The 22,805-nt window shown below is 45.0% G+C and overlaps 1 pseudogene; it reads left to right on the top strand.

The window, feature by feature from the left end:
• Positions 1–21,916, top strand: part of LOC142449191 (U2 small nuclear ribonucleoprotein B'' pseudogene) — a 48,430-nt pseudogene extending 26,514 nt beyond the window's left edge.
• The last annotated feature ends 889 nt before the right edge of the window (positions 21,917–22,805 follow it).

Below are 22,805 nucleotides of genomic sequence, written 5' to 3'. Positions count from 1 at the left end.
TAGTCCCCACCTGTAAGACTTAATGTGGAAACTCCACTAAGTGAACTGGGCATTAACTCAAGTCACCTGTAGCCCTTAGGCTGAAGGCTGAAACTGTATGGTGAGAAGAAGCTGATGACTGCTATTCCAAGATTCAAGGACTGCTGGTGATTGGACTGTGGTTCAGACCACTTGCCTTGAGGGCGCCCAATGAATAATATCATGGAATAATAACCTGGAATATCATGTACTTTCTACTCTAATGACCTCCTGGCTTTGTTAAATATGTATTAATCTAGTAGGCATAGTTCTGCTACTGTCAATGAATATTATCGAGCATTTTGACTTATCTCCAACCACCATTGTTTGTGTAAACAGTGTCCAGTCACTTAAAGGTTTAAGCAAAAGGTTTAATCTGTAAAAGCCAATAATTCATGAATTTGGGTACAAAACCAGTCTGTACTTGTATAACTTCCTTTTCTCAAATATGTTTTAAATTCTATATCATTGGCTACATTAATGACCCTATCAATAAAATGACCTTGTGCTCCAGGGTGATGATTGATGATGTTCTCTAACACATAATGACAATGTTGTCTCCAAGGTGACTTGAAACTTAAACACCATAGATTCAGGAATGAGTTTGAGGAATACCGTTAATTCTAGTCCCAAGCTGTGAACAATTAGTTCTCATGACACGGCCCTTCTTTCTTTTTTCTTTTTAATCATTATATTGGGGGCTCATACAACACTTATCACAATCCGTACATCCATCCATTGTGTCAAGTACATTTGTACATATGTTGCCATCATCATTTTCAAAACATTTGCTTTCTACTTGAGCCTTTGGTTGGTATCAGCTCCTCATTTCCCCCCCTTCTTTCCCGCCCCCTCCCCCATGAACCCTTGATAATTTATAAATTATTATTATTTTGTCATATCTTACACTATCCAACGTCTCCCTTTACCCACTTCTCCACCATCCATCCCCCAGGGAGGAGGTTATATGCAGATCCTTGTAATCAGTTCCCCCTTTCTCCCTCACCTTCCCTCCACCCTCCCGTTATCACCACTCTACCACTGGTCCTGAGGGATTCATCTGTCCTGGATTCCCTGTGTTTCCAGTTCCTATCTGTACCAGTGTACATCCTCTGGTCCAGCCAGATTTGTGAGGTAGAATTGGGATCGTGATAGTGAGCGGCGAGGAAACATTTGAGAACTAGAGGAAAATTGTATGTTTCATTATTGTTACACTGCACCCTGACTGGCTTGTCTCCTCCCCACAGCCCTTCTGCAAGGGAATGTCCAATTTTCCACAGATGGGCCCTGGGTCCCCACTCAACACTCCCCCTCATTCACAATATTATGTGTTTTTTTTGTCTTTGATGTCTGATACCTGATCCCTTTGACGCTTTGTGATCTTACAGGCTGGTGTGTTTCTTTCATGTGGGCTTTGTTGTTTCTCAGTTAAATGGTCCGTTGTTTATCTTCCAGCCTATAGGACCCCAGATTCTATATCTTTTGACAGCCGGGCACCATCAGCTTTCTTCACTGCATTTGCTTATGCACCTGCTTTGTCTTCAGTGATTGTGTTAGTGTAGGTTAATGTGCTTCTTCCATGTTGGTTTTGTTTTTTATTAGCTAGATAGCCACCTGTTTATCTTCAAGCCTTTAAGACCCCAGACACTATATCTTTTGATAGCCAGGCACCATCAGCTTTCTTCACCACTTTTGCTTATGCATCTACTTTGTCCTCAGCGATCAAGTTGGGACAGGCTAGTGTGCTTCCTCCATGTGGGTTTTGTTTTTTTTCTCAGCTAGATGGCTGCTTGTTTATCTTCAGACCTTTAAGACTTCAGATACTATATCTTTCAGTAGCCGGGCACCATTAGCTTTCTTCACCATTGTGCACCCATTGTCTTGTGCACCCATTTTCTTCAACGATTGTGCCAGGAAAGTGAGCACCTCAGCTTGTTGAATTGTTAGAACAAAGTGTTCTTGTGTTGAGGGAGTACTTGAGCAGGGACCCACTGTCCATCTGTTTCCTTAATACTAAACCTATTAATATATGTACATAGATCGATTTCCCCCTCGTTGTATATAAATATATTTACATCTGTATATGCCTGTATTTAGAGCTCTATAACTACCCTTTGCCTCCTAGTTCTTTTCTCTATTTCTTTTTACTTTCGTCTTGTTCCACTATCATACTCAGCCTTCATTTGGGCTTTAGGAATTCCTCTTGGTTACATTGCCCTTGATCCAGCCCTACCAGACCTCTTAGTACCCTCCTTTCCACTGATTTTGGATCACTTGTTGTTCCCTTGTCCCTGGGTTTGTTAATACCCACTTAATTTCCCCCGCATCCCCTTCTCCCATGTCCCCCCAGAACGGTCATCCCATTGTTCTCTCTTCCAGCTTGTTTATCCCACTTATCCCTTACAGGGAGACATGCTATATACCATCACAAGACTGAGTACAATGAAGCAACAATAGAAAGTAAAACAATAGCTACAACAACACACACAAACCCTATAAATAGTTCAGGGTCTATTTGTTGTCCTTTACGAGTGCTTTCCAGTCGAGTCTGATGGGGTGCCATGCCCTGGCCCCACATCTATCCCTGGGGACTTCATTGCTTTGCTCCCCTTGCTGCTCTGCTGCATGCCCCCAGTGGCTGGCTTCGGCGTAGTGGGCTCAGGGCGGGCACAATTCCCACTGTGTGTCTCTCTCTAGTGCTGTCCCCAGTGGTGCTAGGGGTCAGTGAGGAGCGCTGTGTCCTGTGGTGAGGCCCGCCCTGTGGTCGTCTCTGTGCATTGCTGCTCTGAGCAGAAACATTGTCCTCAGGGCTTGGTGAACCAAGATGTGCTTCGCTATGTTTTGTTTAGTTATTTTTTCCCTTCCCCCCCTCGTTGGCTCCTGTGTGCTCTGATCAGAGGTGTCCCTCTCCTTGAGCTGTAGCTTCAGTGCTGTCCTCTGAAGTGAATTCTTCTGGGGTGGCAGGGAGGCTGGTGCTGTACACTTAGTTGGTAATGGGGCCAGCCCCTCAGGGACATAGCCCTTCTTGATGTTCATCCTCACGGAATGATCGCTGAAGTTAGGGATACTGCAGCAGAGTTTGGCAAGAAACAAGATGATGGCTATCAGAAAGCATAGTCTGGAGTCATAAAAGCTTGACTTCTTCAAACAAGCAGCCATCTAACTAAGGTGTCCACTATGTCCACCAGCATGTGTGATTCAAAGATTGTGAACATTAAAGTCCATATCTGAAAGAGGAAATGATATCAGAGCTTACATTTTGAATACCTGGTTTGCAAAAGGCTACGGTGATAAGGGAAATCACAAATCCACTTGCAGGATCCACACTTGGAGTAAGTCTTTGGTGAAGCCCCTCTGACAATTTCCAAGGGGAGTGAATAGTGTTGTCAAACAGAAAGCATTTTGTGCAGTTAAGTTAAAATGTAATACCTTATCATTTGACCTCTCTTTTGACACATTTTAACGTCATTTCTGTTTTGAAAAAATTAAGTGAAGGGGAAATAGATGTGTATTAAGCATCTGATGGATCCCTTTCAGTGATTGACTTGCCATTATGCAGAATATATTAAAAAGTGGATTATTGCAGATACAGGTTAAAATTGAACACTTTATCATTTGATCTCCCTTCTGATCCATTTAAAATTTGTTCTAGTTTTTAATATTTTCTGGTTTTGTCTCAATTGAGGTCTTTCTGTTTTACTTTGTTACCGTTGGTTTCGTGGTTGTTTTCTGTGCATAAAATCCAGGAGAAGCAAATCTATAGAGACAGTAGCAGGATCCATGGTTTGTTGGGGAAGCGGCAGAGGAAGCTGTGGGGAAATGGGGTGCTAATAACAATGACCATAAAAACAAAATATGTTCTAAAATTGATTGCGATGATGATTGTACAACTTATCTTAATATGATGGATCAATTGAATTGTATGATATGTAAATTATATGGTAATAAAACTGTTCTAAAATAACGTTTCATTCCTAAACTCACAGGGGCAGTTCTACCCTGTCTTGCTAGTTGACAGTGAGTCAGCATGGACTTGATGGTGGTGAAATACTGATGGATGGAATGTGCTGGTTTCTTTCACATGTTTTGGTTTTCATGCTTCTGTCCATCTTTGTCTCCATCCAGACTATGAGCTTCCGGGACAGGGATGTGCAATCAATTTTGGTCCTCACTTGGACCTGACACAGACATGTTCTAGGGCAAGAGCTCAGGCACAATTGTTGAATGAAGAAATGAGAGGATCTGATCAAATTCCCATCTCACACCACACGTGACACGTGACCATCAGATGAACTTGAAGAAGGCTTCACACTGAAGCTTTTTTCCTTTGGTAGAGATGGTGACTTTAGAATTGAAAGCAGCTTGAGGCACCCAGACAGAGATGTCCTTCAGGCAGTTGGCTGCACTGAAATACAAATTCAGGAGGTCTGAACTAGATGCTTTCAGAGATTAAAGTAGATCATTGAAGACACAGACGTGTATGAGAATACTATATGTCTCTTCATGATTGAGCAGATGAACTGAAACTATTATAGAAAAATCTGTGTCTCAATCTGATTTCTATTGCTTGTGTTGCTCTTCTGTGCCATGGAGTAAATTCTGAGTGGAGAGCAAACCTGTAAGACAGCACAGACCTGCCCCAAAGCTTTCAGTGGAACCTGTTTTGACCTCTTTTTTAAGGCACCCTAGGGAGACTAAACACGGAGCCCTGGTGATGTGGTGGTTACGTTCTGGGCTGCAATCCGCCTAGTCAGCAGTTCAAAACCACCAGCAGGTCCATGGGAGGAAGGCTTTCTCCTCCCACAAACCCACAGGGGTCACTGTGAGTCACTATTGACACGATGGCAGTGAGTTTGATTTGGTTTTTGTAAGGAGATTAAGACACGTGCAATGCTGCGTGATTTTGTCTGCTGCTCCACTGACCGCAGAGAAAGGGGCGAACACAGTTTGTTCAGAATAATCTGTGCTGGTCCGGACTGAACCCACTGTTGCTGGACTTTTGGGCTGCCCCTGTTGGCTCCCACATATTCTTTCATTCTGCCGGTTCTCTGTGCTTCCTAGACAAGCTCTCTGGGGACACTCCTTGGGCTGCCTTTATGCTTGGCGACTGCAGTCCTGGTGCTGCGCAAGTATGTGTATGCTGTTCCCGTGTTGTTGTTTTCGCTCCTGATGTTTGATGCTATCAAGCTGGTTCTGAGTCACAGGGACCCACCCCACAGGTACTGACTCACCGGAGCAGAAGGAAACTGCTCTCGCTGTGCCGCCCTACCAATGGCAGTGAGAAGAAAAGGGGTGACGGGGAGGGTGGGTTAGGGCCAGCAGGGAGGGTCCAACAGTCACATTTGAGAGTCTGCTTCCTGGGTTCTCTGCCGTGCCCTCACCTCTCCATGTGTGGCCGGACTCTACAGCCTTTGGGTTCTCAGCCCAGTGCGGGGCCCACCTGAATAACAGTCTTGGTCAGGCTCTGGGTCTGGATTCGCAACAGGAGAGAGCTGAGCTCCCTCCCTCAAGTGCAAGTGTGAACGGAGCACTGGTAGGTTGGAAGTGTGAGCAGGAGAAGGGCTGGTCCTTCTGTCCCCAGCCCAGGGAGCGGTTCAAGGTCACAGGGCCTATCCTGGAGGCCTAGTGGTTGCTTCCCTGAGCTCCAAAGAACAAACTTCCTGCTCCTCTTCCCACTGTGATGATGTGCCCTTAGGCCAGTACCTCGATGGAGGCCAGTGACTCTCAGCCTGCCCAGTGTCCCCAGAGACAAATACCCAGCTATGCAGGACTGGCTCAATTCATGCCACCCTCCCCCACCCCCACAAAGACCCAGATACAAGGATCTGGGCTGACACAGTTTCTTCATTGGTGACCAGGGATGTAGGTGTGAGTAGGGGAGGGCTAGCACTGGGCTTCTGAGTCTGGCAGGCCACAGCAGGCCCTTAAGGGCCAGAAATGAGCCACGAGGGGTGCAGCACCTAGAACACATGTCCCCAGACTTTCCCCCAGGTCAGTGAGATCCAGGAGGCAGGCCTAGGATACTGGGGATCCTGGAGCCAAGGGGCCAGGTGGGGATGCTGGGGGACAAGTGTCAGGTGAGGAGGTGGTGGAATGTGGCACCCAGGTATTCAGCAAGATGGGGCATGTGGTCGGCATGTAAACCAGTTCTTCTGCCAGTGCCCCCTGTGTAAGGTGAGATGTCAGTGCCACCCCACCTGCCCATCTAACCCGCCTTCCATGTGTCCCTCTATGTGTTCGTGAACTTCGCCAAGAAGCAGGAGAGCACCCAGGAGCAGCGGCAGACAGAGCCATGCTCAGATCTGCAGGCCCACTGGACAGCCAGCCCAGTCTGCTTTGCTTCTCAGCCCCCTGACCCACAGGCCCAGGGGTTAGTGACCAATGAGCCTGGCAACCTGTACATGGAGGGAAAGGGCCTTGTCCACCCCCAAGGGGAAGCATGTGATGGGCTGCCCTCCTGGGCGACCACAGGCCCAGGTCAGGACGGGGACAGCGCCTGCTCTTCAGCCAGCGAGGGGCCCCCAGGCATCCACGAGATCAGGGACCTGGCTGTGGACAGAGGAGAAGGCCAGCGACAGACCCCAGAGCACATTGGAAATGGTGGCAGATGGAGAAGGAGGTAGAATGAGGGGGTCTCAAATGGGAGAAACGGAGGCTGCTGTGGAGAGAGGGTGAGCTGGACTGGGATGAGAGGTTGAAGTGGAACTGGGGGTCAGCAGAGGGGATCGACTTAGATTGAGGGAGGGGGCCTGCTCGGGAGAGACTGCAGAGGAGTTGGGGGCTCAGGGGAAGGGACAGACTGAAGGGAGCGGGAGAGACTGCAGGAGGAGTTGGGGGCTCAGGGGAAGGGACAGACTGAGGGGGAGCAAGAAGCCTCAGGAGAAAGTGACCCAGTTGGAGTTGGGGGCAGCATGAGAGACTAAGGCAGAATGGGGGAGCTACAGGAGGATAAGACAGAGTGGAGTGTGGGCCCTGCTAGGGGAAAGGCTTAAGTACAGATGGGGGTACAAGGGGGAAAGACTGAGGTGACATTTGCAGGCCTTAGAGTGAGAAACTGAGGTAGATGGGGGCTTCTGGGGTGTGACTGAAGCAGAGGTGGGTACACAGGGAGAAGAGACTGAGATGACATGGGGTGGGGAGACTCCTGGGTGGCAGAATGAGGTGGAGCCCGGGGTCTCTGTGGGAGAGACTGAGGGAGTGGGTGGCCTCAGAAGGGAGAGATTGAGGCAGTGAAGAGGAGGCAGGAGATGTGGATGAGGAGGAGTGCGGGGATGCATGGGGGGAAGACTGAGAGGGAGAAATGGGAGCAGGGCAGAGCCCGAGGTGGATTTGGGGCATCTCTGTGGGGAGAGGCTGACACGGAGGGAGTGGGGGGAGGTGGCAGCGGGGAGAGTCTGAGACAGGGTGGGGTGATGTGCAGAGGAGAGAGTCAGGGTGGGAATTAGGTGGCCTGCAGAGGAGAGGCAGCAGTGGCGTAGGACGCCTGCAGAAGAGAAGATATAAATGGAATGGGGGAGCAGGGGAGAGGCTGAGGTTGAAAGGTTAAGCCTCAGTACAGACGGTGAGGTGGAGTGTGGGGGCCTCAAGAGTGAGAGACTGAAGAGAAGTGGGGAGCTTCCGCAGGGGGAGGCTGAGGCCGAGCTGGGGACTTCAGGGAGGGGAGACCGAGGCCAAGGGGAAAGACGGGGAACAGTAGGAGGCTGCAGGGGGAAAGGCTGAAGCTGAGTTGGGGTGCTAGGGAAGAGGCACTGCTGTGAAGGCAGAGCAGAGAATGCGGTGGAGTGGAGGGTCCCCCGAGGGTGGTCTGCAGAGGAAATGTGTGGAGATGCTGTGGGAGGGCCTCAGGAGACTGAGACTGAGAGGCCCTAGGAGACTGAGAGCTCAGGGCAGAGAGATTGGGGTGGCCTAGGAGGCCACAGCAGGGAGAGACTGAGGCAGAGGGAGAGGCATTCAAGGGGAGAGACTGAGGCAGCGAAGGGGTACTGCAAAGGGGAGAGACGAAGGTAGAGTGAGGGGGCTTCTAAAATGGGGCTTCTCAACAAGCCCCCATGGAAGAAGCACACCAGCCTGTGTGATCAGAGGACCACAAGCAAACACACATATTGTTGAGCATAAGGAGGGGGCATGGAGCAGAGACCCCAAACCCATCTGTTGACATTGTGACACCCCCTCACAGAAGGGTCACAAGGAAGGGATGAGTCAACCAAGACGATATCAACAAAGCACTACTGAAGGAGAACAGAAAAAAAAAACAAGCAAGCAACTGAGATTTCTGGACAGTTGCCAGATAAGGCAAACCCTCTGTGGTAGTTACATAATCTATTAAGAGCGAAACGGTGGCGTTTAGCCTGTCAATCAGGATGCTGCTTGATGACCTCGTTTCGAGGCACTACAGAGACAAGTCGCTTGCTGAGGGCTGGGACACACACACTCCTTGCAAGACATTCCTGTCTGGTGCAGCCAGAGCCTTGGAGCTGGAGGAGCCACGTGGAGACTCATGCCAGTGCTGAGATGCTTCCACCGCCACTGGATCCCCAAGACTTTCCACCCTCTGGCCAGCGATCTTCCTGCATTTGACATCATTGCATGTGTTTCGTGAGTCTGAAGAGTAATTTATAGATTGGTATCGGACATATGGGCTCATATAGGACTTATGGACTTGATCTGGACTGGGCTGGGATGTTTTCTCAATATTTAATTGCTCTTGGATATAAAGCTCTTTTTTATACACATATGAGTGTCTATGAATTTGTTTCTCTAGTCCACCCAGACTAATGCACCCTCTTTTATAAGAAAGACAAACTGAGACAGATACAAATGATAATCCTGGATACTCCACGCTTCCAAGGGAAAGGAAAGGATAGAAAAGTGGATCGAACCCTGAACAAAGCGCCCAGAGAAGAGACAGACAAGTACGGCCGTGTCAAATGTTTGTACAAACCAAAAGACAAACTCACTGCCATCGACTGGATTCCAACTTACACCAACGAATAGGACAGAGGAGAACTAACCGTTTCCGGGACTGTAATCCGTTGCGGTGGTAGAGAGCTTCATCCTTCTCCTGCTGGCTGAATGCCCGTTGGTTTCCAGCTGCTTGCTGACTTTGTGGTTAGCAGCCCAACGTGCAACCACCGCGCTACTGGCCTTCCCCTGGATGTTTGTCAGGAGACTCAGTGGAGGCGGTAGCCTGTGGGCACAAACACACCCCAGGAGCTGACGATGAGAAAGGCTGGTTAATCCTTGTGTTGGTGACCAGGAAGTGGCAGCCTTCACTCCTACCTACCCAGCAGCTGGTTACACCTCCCACCTTCCCGGGGCCTGCTCTGCCTGAGGTCACAGCCTGGCTGTTCTGGATCAGGGTCCTGCTGCATCACTCCCACACCTGAAGATATGTGGTCTCTCCCACATAGGAACAGCGTAAAGCACAGTGCCACACACGCAGGTTGTGCCAGCAAACTCGCTGGGCAAGAAAAGTGTCTGTAACCACCAGGCCTACACCCAGCTGCCTTCGGGGCCCAAAGGGATTTCCTCCAGGAGCAACCACCTGACCTCCGGTACAATCGAAGCCTGAACAAATTGCTACCGGATCACATCCATGACTGCAGACAGCACCGCGGCTGGCAGGGAACCTATCTAGCAGTCTCCCGTCTGTTCCCCCTCCGTCTGTCCTGTGAGTGCCAGGACTCCTGTCAGCCATCCTGGGTACGCTGCTTTCCCCAGCCTTCTCCTCTCGGAGTCCTGCCCCGCTCACCTTTTCTCCTTTCCTTGGGTTTTTTCTCTTCTTTCCCTTCCTTGCTTATTCCCTTCTTTTTCCCTCCTCAGTTTTGCTTGTTGTATTTTTTATTTCCTTCTCTCTTCCCTTGCTTTTAATTTTATAGTTAAAATAATAATTACTGTTTTTGCTGTTGACGAATTTCCCCTTGTTGAGGTTTTGTTTTGTTTGCTGTTATTTGTTATTTGTGTTCTCTCTCTCTATGCTTCTCTTACCCAACAGGGGGCAGCAACAGGGCCCATATGGTCCAGCCACAGCTACTCACTCCTCCACCACCTAACCAACCAGACTCAACCTGACACTTAACAGTGTTTTATCACATCCGCCAGGAGGTAGGTGCTGAATGGCTACGATCACACACACCAACATGACATCATCAATTGAATACAAGAAGAACACCAATACAATGTCTCTTAGATTAGACAATTTCAGTTCACACAGAGAAGCACGGAGAGGTGGCTTAAACAAGTGACCAAAACAAAGCAAAAAGAACTCTGTAAGGAAGAAATAACATTAGAATTATCTGATAAAAATTCAAAATAATGATATTTAGATACTTAGGTCACAAGAAAGACCAAGAAAGAGGCAGATGAAACCTAGGAAAACAAAGGAAAAATAACATTAGAAGAATCTAGAAAACGACAACAAGAATAAACTGACAAAATAAAATTTGAAACCAAACAAAATGATCAAATAGAAATAGAGAAGATTGCTCGAAAGCTTTCCTAAGTAGATGTGTCAGTCTGGGTGGACTAGAGAAACAAGTCCATAGAAACTCACAGCGGTATGAGTTTTATATAAAGGGTAATTGCACATTAAGTAACATCCCAACCCAGTCCAGTCCAAGTCCTTAAGTCTGATACTAGCCCATATGTCTGATACCAATCTATAAAGTCCTCTTCAGGCTCACGAAACACATGCAATGACGCCAAATGTAGGATGATCACAGATCAGTGGGTAGAAAGCCTTTGGATCCAGTGGTGTTGTGAGCATCTCAGCCCTGGCAGGGGTCTCTACGTGGCTTCTCCAGCTTCAGAGGTCTGGTTGCATCAGGGTAGGTCCATGTGGCTTCTCCAGCTCCGGGCACTAGAGTAGTTCCATGTGTCTTGTCGGCTGCAATGTCTCTCAGGGAGTGAACAGAGAGCGAGAGGTGTCTCCTGCCTCCAAGGAGGAAATACTGGATTTCCCAGAATCCTCAGGAGAAGGCCATGCCCACATAGAAGCCTTATTGGCTATGATCCGATTGACAGACAAGATGCCACCCCTTCACTTTTGATCCTCTCATGTCCCAAATTGCCACCAGCTTATGTAACTGCCACAGTTCATAATACATTGACAGAGCAACAGAGTAGAACTGAAGCAACAGAAGCTGGAATTCGTGACCTTGAGACAATTATCTTCATACTAACTTGCCAGAGGGACCCTCAGAAAAAAAAAAGAAAATGTCTGAAGAAAGCCCAAGAAGTACGTGGAGCACCATCAACATTGATTGGTTCTATGGGCACATAGGATTCCTGGCAGTGTAGTGGTTATACTTTGGGCTGCTAATTGCAAGGCCAGCAGTTCAAAACCACCAGCTGCTCCATGAGAGAAAGATGAGACTTTCTACTCCCTTAAAGAGTTACAGTCTCAGAAAACCACAAGGGACGTTTTACGCCACCCTGCTTTTCACTATGAGTTGGTATTGACCGGCTATCAATACATTTAACTTAGCTTTTTTAAATGGGCAAAGTATTGAGCTATGTCAGAAGTATCAAAAGAAGATAGTGGGAATCCCCAAAGTCACGTTAAGGAAAAGAAGTGGTCAGTAGTCAGCCATTGAAAGATGTGGGATGTGATCAAGTACCAAAAAGGCCAAGCTGCACTGCAAACATCAGTGGAAAACAGCCTCCAGAAATGGATGAAATACCAATTACAATGTTTCAAAATGCAGATGCAGCACTGGAAGCCAACAGGTCTGGGCAAGAGCTACTTGGCCATCCATATCTGTGTCCATTTCAATGACAGACGACCCAACAGGACACAGCAATGATCTAACAATATTTCACACACACACACACACACACACACACACACACACGATTTTCCTGACTGTATTTTAAAAATGAATGAAGCCTTACATTGACAGGGATCTGTGAAAATTCTAGCCAGTTGGTTGAAAGCAGACAATACCGAGAAGGTATTTGTTTACCTGTGTTTTATTGACTGTACCCAGGCGTTGTGTAGCTTGGTGGTCCTAACAAACTACGGATGACCTTGAGAAGAATGGGGACTCCAGAACACTTAATTACGCTCCCTTAGGAGCCCCTGTGGCACATAGTGTGTTAGTTTGACTCTGCCCTATAGGGGTCTCTATGAGTCAGAATTGACCCAATGGCAGTGCATTTAAGTTGAGCTGAGAAAAGTAGTAGATTTCATTCTAACTTGGGGAAGAAAGAACTACCTGAGGCCACACTGCCCTCTTCAGGATAGCAGAGGCCAAGTCAGGCAGAGAAAGCCTTGGGAAATTGTCATCTTCCTATTTAATAAAAAAACAAACAAAGCCAACAACCTCACTGGTATCCAGTTGATGTTGATTCGTAGAAACCCTGTAGGACAGGGTACAGCTACCCTTGTGTTTCTGAGACTGTGACTCTTTACCAGAGTAGAAAACTCCATATTTTTCCCAAAGAACAGCTAGTGGTTTTGAACTGCAACCTTGCAATCAGCCACCTCGCATGTAACCACTCTGCCCCTAGGGCTCTCCTCTTACTCAATAACTTAAGAAAATGATGCATGAGCTCTTCACTGAATTCAAAGTGGGGTGGTTGTGGTAGCAAACTCTTTCCCTTTCAGATGCAACATTTGAAGGTCAGTGGTGAATGTTGGAGCTGAGGGCCTTTAATAGCTACCAGGACAGCATGAGTTTTTATCTTATGGTACGGTCTTGAGCAAATTAGTCAACTCTTGCAAGCTTCATTTTACTCATTTGCAAAATGAGATAATATTAGAATCTTGCTCATAGGAGTAAGTCAAAGACGAGAAAAGGAAATGTATGTAAAATAGTTACCAGTGTGTGACAGTGTTTCAACAAGTGTGGGTTATCACTGTTACTCCAACTTCCTCATTTTGAAGACGCAGAAACTGAATCCTCCAGAGCTTGACCATAGGACCCAAGGTCACGCTTCTGCTGAGGGACAGGGAAGGGTACATGCAGGCCAAGACTTCTTACTCTCTCCACATGTCCAGGGCGCTAGTGAATTCCTGTATTTCGTCCTCTTACCCGCTGACCATCTGAGCCGACACCTGGTGTTCCCTCGTTGCCTGACTGACCCTACAGCTCTGCTCAAGGACATGTTTCTTGTTGGCTGGGCTGAATACTTGGACCACCTTTCCCCCCAGTAGAGGCAACTTCCCTGCAGGTGTTATTCCTAAAGAGCAATGTGAAGCTAGCAGAATTTTCCAAGTGGGGAGACAATTCTGTGTGCCATGAAAATGTTCAGATGAAGAGTAAGGCCGGCAACAAATTGACTTTACCCCAAGAAAGTTCATTCACTCGCTTTTGTTTTTGCTCAAGAATTAACTTGCGGTTTTGTTGCAGGCCCAATGGCATTGTCAGGTATCTGTCACAGGACTAACAAAAGGTTGGGACTTCAAACCCACGACCCGTTGCATGGGAGAAAGATGAGATTAATTCCTCCTGAAAATATGTACAGCCCCGGAAACATTATATCGCACCACCATGAGTCAGAATCCACTCAGTGCAAAGGGGTTCGGGGTCGATTCAAGACCTATAGCCTCAGAAACCCAGAGGGGCAGTCCTGTCCTGCCCTACAAGATTACTGTAAGTCGGAATCAACTCGATGGCAATAAGCTTATGTGGCACTCCTCTGGGCCCTCACAGTGGAGATAAGAATATGCTAATAGGGCCCAGATGGGCTCCGAACACTCGAGCACCTGGTGGATGGATTTGTTCCGCTTTTGTGTGGTTTGCCACATTCTCTGTTCCGTGACTGAAACTCTGGGTAGTGCAAACATTTACGGCCCTCACTGCTAAATAAAAGTAGTTTTGGGTCTACCCAAAGTGCCTCTGAAGAAAGGTCTGGCAATCTACTTCTGAAAATTCAGCCATTGGAATGTCGTGGAGCATCACTTCTATTCTAACACACATAGTGTAAGTGAGTCACAATCATCTTTACGGCAATGGTTTATACCAAATATATAACCAGATCAGGTATATATACAAATCTACATACACATGTCATGCATATAAATTTGACATGCCAATTGCTGACTGTATAAAATATTTAGTCTACACTCAAGAAAAAAGAAAGAATATACTTTCTTGATACTTAATGGTAAATGAATTAAAATGTAAAAATACATTAAACTACCACTATAGGTCCTGAAGGCAGTTACTTTCTGATCTTTGGAGACAACTTTTTTTTTTTTTTTAGAGAGAGATCTGTGAAGAGAGCAACTAAATAAAAATGGGATTGCCACTTACTTCAAAGGATAATATTTTTTTATCTTTGTGTCTTAAATATTATTTTAAAATAGAGAAACCACATGGATGTGTATGCAATTCAGATTGACTTACTGATATTTATGCAATGCAGAAATGTACAACCATGTTGTGAAAGTACATTATCACACTTAGCAATCATCCTCTTTCCCAATGCCAAAGGAGAGAATGGTTTGGTAGGATCTGCTACATTCAGATGGACCAGTGAAAGTTGAATGGGTTTACAATGTCAGTGACCCTCTAGTTGAGGGTATAGGCAGCCCAGCAGCGGGTCTCAGGATCTAGGCTACTCTGCTCTGCCACTTTCTAGCTATCTGACCTCGGACAAGTTCTCAGCCCAACCTGTGCTTCAATTTTCTCTATTATAAAATGTAAATAACTGCAGCCCCAACTCCATGCGAGGCTTTAATTACTTCTTAGACCAGCACATAATTAGCACCTCAAAAACTCCAAACTCACTACACCGAGTTCATTCCAGTTGTATAGTGACCCTATAGAACAGCTCCTGGGCGTGTGCAGGCTGTAATTCTTTACAGGAGTAGAAAACCGCATCTTTCTCCCTTGGAGCAGCTGGTGACGCGTAGAGTGACCACTACGCTGCTCGAGCGCCTGTCGTTACAGCACCTGGCATTTCATACGCCTTTTGGCTCTGTTGGTGCTTTAAACCCTGTTAACTCAAAAGCAGATGTCAAAGTCTTTTAGTAATGCTAGACTTAACCGTCTCAAGCAAGTAGAACATTTTCTCAACTCATACAGGACACCTACGGAAAACTTGTTCAGCAGCACAATACTGACATTACAAAAATATCTACTGACAGACTGCACATGAGGTGTACTAATTGGGAATCAAACCTGGTGTTCTAGTAGCAGGTGAGAATGTTACTATTGAGCCATCCTTCCAAATTTCAGGGAAGCGTTGAGACTGAGACCAACTAGAAAGAAAAGTATCATGATCTACTTCCATAGCTCAGCCAGTGAAAGCCTCTGATCATAATAAAATATTGTTCTGTTAGAACACTGGGAGGCGAGTCCCTTAAATTAGAAGGCACCACATTATAGTGTTTCCGTGCTCTCCATACAGTTTTCCGTGGCCAGTTCCCCTGAAGCGGACAGTTCAATCCTTCTTTACCGTCTGTTCTTTTTCTGGAAGCTCTGCTTATACCTGTTCATGTTGGGTGACCCTGCTGGTATTTGAACTCTTAGGGACCCAGCATTCCGGGACACGTGAGTCACCCCAGTGTAGCAATCGGAGAGACAAGTGATGCCAAAAGAACAAGCAAATCTTGGAAGAAGAATAGCCAAAATGCTCCTCAGAGGCAAAGATGACCTGACTTCGTCTCACAAACTTTGGACATGTTGTCGGGAGAGGCCTGTCCCTGCAGGAGGACGTCAGGCTTGGTAAAGCAGGGAGACAGCAAAAAAGAGGAATGCTCTTGATAAGATGGATCGACACAGCGGTTGCAGCGATGAGCTCAACCGTAAGAACAATTGTGAGGACGGCTCGGATTTGGACGGGGTTTTGTTCTGTTGTTCACAGGCGGCTGTGAGCTGACTCGACAGCACCTAACAACAACAACAACAACACCATAATGGTTCCGGGCATATCAATAATCATGAAGCTGGTGCAGGAACAGACATTGTTTCATTCTGTTATAGGCAAGGCGCCTATGAGGTGAAACCACTTCAAAGGCAACTAACCAAATGAATAAATACATGACTCTTATGCATTGGAAGAATGAATATTGTTAACAGTTCACTTTTCCGGAAACTGATGAATAGATTCAACAATTCAGGGAAACACCAATCAAAAACCGGGGAGGATCGTTGTAGAAACTCACAAGCTAATTCTCATGTTTATTGGGAAGTGCCAAGGACCTAGAATTGCACAAAAACCTCAAACAAGAAAAAACAAAACAGAGGACTTAAAGCTCCCCATTTCATATCTTATTATTAAGTATAGTAATCAAGATAGTGTGGTGTTAATGTTAGGACAGATAAAGAAACCATCACCAAAATGGTAAGTGATTTTTGACAAGTGTAGTGGTAAAAGGAATTTCTTATAAAATTGATATGGGAGCAGTTGGATACTTTTATGCAAAATACAGAATAATAAAACTGCAAAATATACCTTTTGCCACACACACAAAATAATTCAAGTTGGATCAAAAGCAGAAACACAAATATTCAGTCTGAAGTTGTTGTTGTTAGGTGTGCCATCAGGTCGTTTTCAGGTTCAATTCCAGACCACCGCCATAAAGCCAACATCACAATAAAGCCAAGCATATGATTTTTTGGTTTTGGTTTTAATGCATTTAAGAATTGTGTTTAGACTATACTGCCATCTATTAAAGAAGCACTAGTGACCCAGTTGATTATGTACTGGGCTGCCAAACTCCAAGCCACCAGCCACTCCTAGGGAGGACAAAGAAGCATTCAGCTTCGGCAAAGATTTAGGGAGCAGCCCTACTCTGTCCTACAGTATTGTTACAAGCCAGAATCGACTTGATGGCCATGCGTTTGGTTTGGCAGTCTATTAAGTATACAACATTATGAGAAAGTATGGTTGTTTTTTTTGAGAATTACAAAAATGTGACACAGACACATGCAGTGAGCACGTACCGTTGGGGAAATGCATTGACAGACTTCCTTGATACAGGATTGTCTCACATCTTCAAATGACAACAAAGTCGGTATCTGGGAAGTGCAGCCAGCTGGGATGTAACTGTACATAAAATGTGCCTAAAACTGCACAACTTTGGAAACACTTTGCAGTTAGACACTGTGCTAGATTTTGTGTCACTTTAGCTGGGCCAGGGTTCTCAGTAGTTTGGCAGGTCAGGCTTCACTCATGATGTGATCTAACATCATGTAATTAACCCCATATTGGGATCTTTGAGCAGCTAAGTAGTTGTGGGAACATTAGGAAGGAGGGAAACCCTTACTCCTGTCCTGACCCTAATGATGTTTCTTTAGGGGTGTGACCTACTTCAGATGTAAGTTCATGCTCTGTGGAGGTTAGTTTACTTCTAGCGGGTCCGGATCCTGCACTGACATCTGGTTCTTTGGATTTGAGGCAACAGCCCACCACATTTCCTGCTATCCCTCGGAGTCATCGGAGCCTGTCATTTGACCTGTCAGCCTTGGATAACTGGCTGCTGACCATGGATTTATCCCCGTCTGCATCTATCAGTAATTGTCTTCCTTAAGTGTCTCGGGATCTGCTTCTCTAGAGAAACCAGCCTAGTCCATTTGGCACCAGGAGTGGTTCTAGAGAAAGCACCCTAGTGATACGTTTCCTAATTTGGCTCTTGTGATGGTTAGGTTTTTCTGTCAACTTGGTACACCTGTAAAAAGATATAATCGGAGTCCAATCTATCAACCAGGTTGCAGCCTGATGATCCCCTCTTGGGGATGCAGCTTACTTGATCTAGCTATAAGGGAATGCCTCAAGAGACACCTTTCTCTCCTCTTCTTGCTGGTGTAGAATCCACGTCACTCACTGCCAGCTTCATCTTGCCTGACGTAGCCTGCTATTGGCACCTGCCGGTGACCCACTGCAGCTGCCACCACTACCAGTTCCTGAACCTCCACCACAGTTGTTACCACAGCTACAACTTTCACAATAGCCACTGCCACCTGCCTTTGCCTTTCTCCATCCTGCCCTTTAGCTCTTAGGCCTGAAAGCCATGTGATGCGGGAAGGCTTTTGGCTCAGCACCTGAATCACAGAAATGAGCTGGACTGGTTAGTCTCTCTGTGACCTTATGGGCCGCAATCTTGATATAAATTCCATTCCTAATATAAACGTCTCTATCTCTTTCTCTCTATAGATAGATTTGCCCTGTTTTGCTTCTTTAGAAAATCTAGTCTAATATAGTTCTCCAATCTGATTAGTTTTCAAGGTACTGAAGTTTTTTTTACTTCATTAGTATGTATAAGTCTCTCACTGTTAGTAAAACATGTGTTGTTAATGCTTAGCATGATGTGACAATGTTAATATCCAAAAGATCAGCTCCAGTCAATGAAGTGTTAGTGAGAACCAAGTTTCTCGGTGATCGTGTGTTTGATATTTTTCAACAATTTCATCAGCAAGAGAAGTATAGGGAAGCTGGTTTGTGCTGTTATTTACAATAGACAAAGTGGTAAAGGAAAGAGACAAGTTCAGGGTTTCAGAGGCACAGTTCAAGCACTACACAAAATACCTCAAAGTTTCTAGATGTACCATGAAAGAAAGCCGTATTTCTTGCAGTAGCAGAGCTGATATTATTAAAAATCAAACCCAGAGTCTATCGTAAGAGTGACTGGTTGACAATGCCAACAGAATTCTCAACCTAAAATGGTGTCCAATGTTAAAGAGAGGACATTGATTGGGAAGAAATGAAACTGTAAAACTTGGGATGGGGATATATGAGCAGATCATCAGGAACATGGAGACAATGAGCCCCCAAACTCCATTGAATTATTTCAAGCAACAACAGCACTCCCCACTAGAGATTATTCCACCTTACCCTGCTAATCCGTTAACAGTAAAACCGCCATTCCCTCCACACACATCCAAGGAGATTATTTCATCTGGGCCCGCTGATATAGCACCTGAGACTCTATCTATGGGGAGTTCCCAGGAAACACTCTCACTACCCATTCTTGCTTCAGATGTACAATGAAACTCAAGTTTCCGCAAATCCCAAAAGGTGAAGTACAAACAGTGATAAAAAAAATGTGATGCTCATAAAGAACTGATAGGTTTGTAATATGTGCAGATATAAACCTGATGCTTCCTCCCCCCAACTTCCATGATCCAAATTCTACCTTGCAGGGCTGGATAGGACAGAGGTTGTACACTGGTGCATATGGGAGCTGGAGGCACAGGGAATCCAGGGTGGATGATACTTTTAGGACCAGGGGTGTGAGGGGAGATACAGGGAGAGTAGAGGGTGAGTGGGTTGGAAAGGGGGAACTGATTACAAGGATGCACATGTGACTTCCTCCCTGGGAGAGGGACAGCAGAGAAGGGGGGGAAGGGAGACTCCGGATAGGACAAGATATGACAAAATAACAATCTATAAATCTATTATCAAGGGCTCATGAGGAAGGGGGAGCAGGGAGGGAGGGGAAAAAAAGGAGAACCTGATGCAAAGGGCTTACTTAAGTGGAGAGCAAATGCTTTGAAAATGATTAGGGAAAAGAATGTACAGATGTGATTTATACAATTGATGTATGTATATGTATGGATTGTGATAAGAGTTGTATGAGCCCCTAATAAAATATTTAAAAAAGGGGAAAAAAAAAGCAAAAGATGCTCCAGGTCACTATAAGATAATAAATCTGCTATACCAAAAAAGAACTGATAGGTTTGTAATATGTGCAGATATAAACCTGAATATGTGTGCACATGTTTACTAAGCTACAGGGAACATAATGTTGGATCAGTCTAAGTGTATTAATGTGTGTCCACAAAGCACACGCATTAACTCAAGAGGTTAGGAATGGATCATCTAATTGTTTATGTGGTTGCCTTGCTGAAGCGTGGATTGTGTGAGGGTCTAAAATAAGTGATGTTGAAATACTAGACCTACCTTAGTATAATGTAAAAGAAGATCCCCAAAGACTTAGGGAATTTGGCACGTTAGAGTAGTAGATCTATCTGGTTAGACCCATAGACCTGCTGGAGTGAGCAATCAACTTGTGAAGGGAGCCTCAGTATCTCCACGGACTGCTTAACTTACGTTGCATGTAAGTCAGTTCTCAGACATGAGCCAGGATAGAGACACAGCTCCTTGAATAAAAGGGAGACTTGGTCCCTATGTTAGTCTGGGGACTTTAGAGAAACAAATCCACAGAAACTCATGCAATAAGAGAGTTTTATATAAAGGTTAAGCGCGCATCAAGAAAACATCCCAACCCAGTGCTGCACAAGCCCACAAGTCCAACATTAACCCGTTAATCCATGTGTCCAACACCAATCCACAAAGTCCTCCTCCATCTCACAAATCAGATGCAATTATGCCGACTTCAGGAGGTAAGCCAAGTCAGTGAACGTGTAAACATCTCAGCGCTGGCAGGGGTCTCCACACGGCTGCTCCAGCACCCAGGGCTGCATCGGAGTAGATCCATGTGGCTTGTCCTCAGGGATGTCTTGCAGGAAGTGAGTCTTGCCAGCCGAAGCAGGGAACTGGCTAAGGCAGCTGCACCCTGGTCTGACCATCACAAAGCAAGCAACCTGAGAACTCGAAAGGAGAGGCTCACTGAACCACTTATCCCTCTGCCCTTCAATTAACCCCACATGTGTTTATCGGCCAGGTTGGCACAATAAACTAACTACCTCAGTCCCTTAAAAGGAAGAATCCCACGACAACACCCAATCATAAAGATGAGTTTTCTACATTGATTGTTATGTCTGACTAGTCTGAAAGGTGCTGACAGCTCCAAGTCCATTAGTGAAGTGCGTATGGGGTGGCTACACTAGTATGCAAAATATTACCGTCAATAGCTCAAGTCTTGATGAGGCTCTACGTGGTCACATGGTTCATAGTTTTAAGCAATTGTGAGAGGGTGAAGAGTAAAGGGAAACTAATGGCTTGGTCCTAGTTCCAGTAGACAAAGTGACTTAGAGGAGCTCAGGGTTTTGGAGTCACAACTCAAGCACCACATACAAGACTTCACAGTTGCCGTGTGTGCCATATATATATATATATAATTTCTTGTTATGTTCATTACAAAAGACCAAATACAGTGTCTTATCACAAGAATAGATGAATGAATTACAATGTCAATTGAGTTCTAAATGTTTAATGATATTTGAAGTTAAATTGAAGGCATTGCACGAGAAGGAATTGTATCTAAAACTTGGGACGGGGACTTTTTTCTGGCTTTGGACTCTTACCGGGATAAGGCATCATCAGCTTGTATGGACAGTGTACCCAAAACGTGGGTATCAGGCCAAACCGTGCAATTTATATTAACAGTATGAGTGCCAAAATTAAAAAGGAAGAATTGAAGAGGTTATTAAATGCTCTCTTTTCTCAGTTTGGCCATGTGGTAAATAACATGGCTTTAAAGTTGAAGATACGGGGACAGGCCTTTATTTTTAAAGAACTATATTTAAAGAACTGGGCTCATCCACAAATGCCTTGAGACATTTAGAAAATGTCCATTTTGTGGCAAAATCAGATTCTGACATATTATCTAGAATGCACGGCACTTTTACTGACAAAGGTAACAACCACAAACAAAAAACCTGGCCAAGGAATACCAAATGCAGCTTACACTCCAGGAAATTCAACTCCAAGTCCTCAGGTCCCTGATTACCCTCCAAACTATATTTTATTCCTTAATAACTTACCAGAATAAACTAATGAGGTAATGTTAGTCATGCTGCTTAGTCAGCTTCCTGGTTTTAAGGATGGAAGGTTGATACCTGGAAGGCATGCCATTGTTTTTGCTGAATTTGAAAATAATGAGTAGGCTGAAGCTGCCAGGGAAGTTTTGCAAGGATTTAAAATCACACCATTTTGTGGCTTAGTCTTCTTCATACTTTTATTTATAATGTTTGTTTTGGTAACTTTTAGTCAGTCCATTTTTATAATTGGAATCAGAGGGGTTAGTGAAATTAAAACTTTGTGAACCTAAGTAATTAATCTTTTGTTACCCTAGTGAGCTGTGAAATATGAAGACCTTAATTTTGTACAATAAATTTTCATTTATATTCCAAAAAAAAATTGAATGGGAACCTATGGGTAGATAATCAGGAAGTTGGGGGCATCTGAATTCCATTGAATTATTCCTGTCAACAGAGATAGCCCTCTTACCCTCAAGTATTGAGATTAATTCAGCTGTGGCTAATGAATTATTTATTGTCTATATTATCACATAGAGTAGCATCTAAAGCAGATGTCTTACCTGACAATGATGAATGTGCACAAGAATCACACCCCCAAACCATTATTGCTTCTAGACCTGTACCTGGACTTAAGTACCAGCAAACACCAAGAGGTACCAAATGTGATAAGGAAAGAGGTACGTTGCACTCTGAAAAACTGCTTGATTTTCCTAATAGGTATAAATCGAGACCTGGAGGATATGTGTGGAAATAGCTAATAAGGGTGCAGCTTACAGTGCAAACAAACAGATTTGGTTTGGTTATAGGTTTATTGATATGGGCCTATGAATTACAGATTTTACTTTCAAATGCTTGAGAGGTTAAGAAAGTATCTAATAGTTTATTTGGTTGGTTTATTGAAACATGGATTGCATGAAGACCTACATTAAATTCATTTGAAATTTCAGACCTGCCTTGGTATACTGTAGAATAAGGTACCCTCAAATTTAATGATATTAGCAAATTATAGTGCAGAAAGATAAGTTCACATCTGCCCAAGGACATTTTTAAAAAACAGTTTTATTAACACTTTTCCACGTGTCATACAATTCAATAATTCAATCATATCAAGAAGTGTTGTACAATTATCACCACTCTCAATTCTTGAACTTATTCTTCCTTCTACTCATTGTT

This window comes from Tenrec ecaudatus, chromosome 5 (assembly GCF_050624435.1).
Source record: "Tenrec ecaudatus isolate mTenEca1 chromosome 5, mTenEca1.hap1, whole genome shotgun sequence".
NCBI classification, from domain to species: domain Eukaryota; kingdom Metazoa; phylum Chordata; class Mammalia; order Afrosoricida; family Tenrecidae; genus Tenrec; species Tenrec ecaudatus.
The sequence above is the reverse complement of the archived record's forward strand: the minus strand, read 5'-3'. Positions and strand labels throughout refer to the sequence as shown.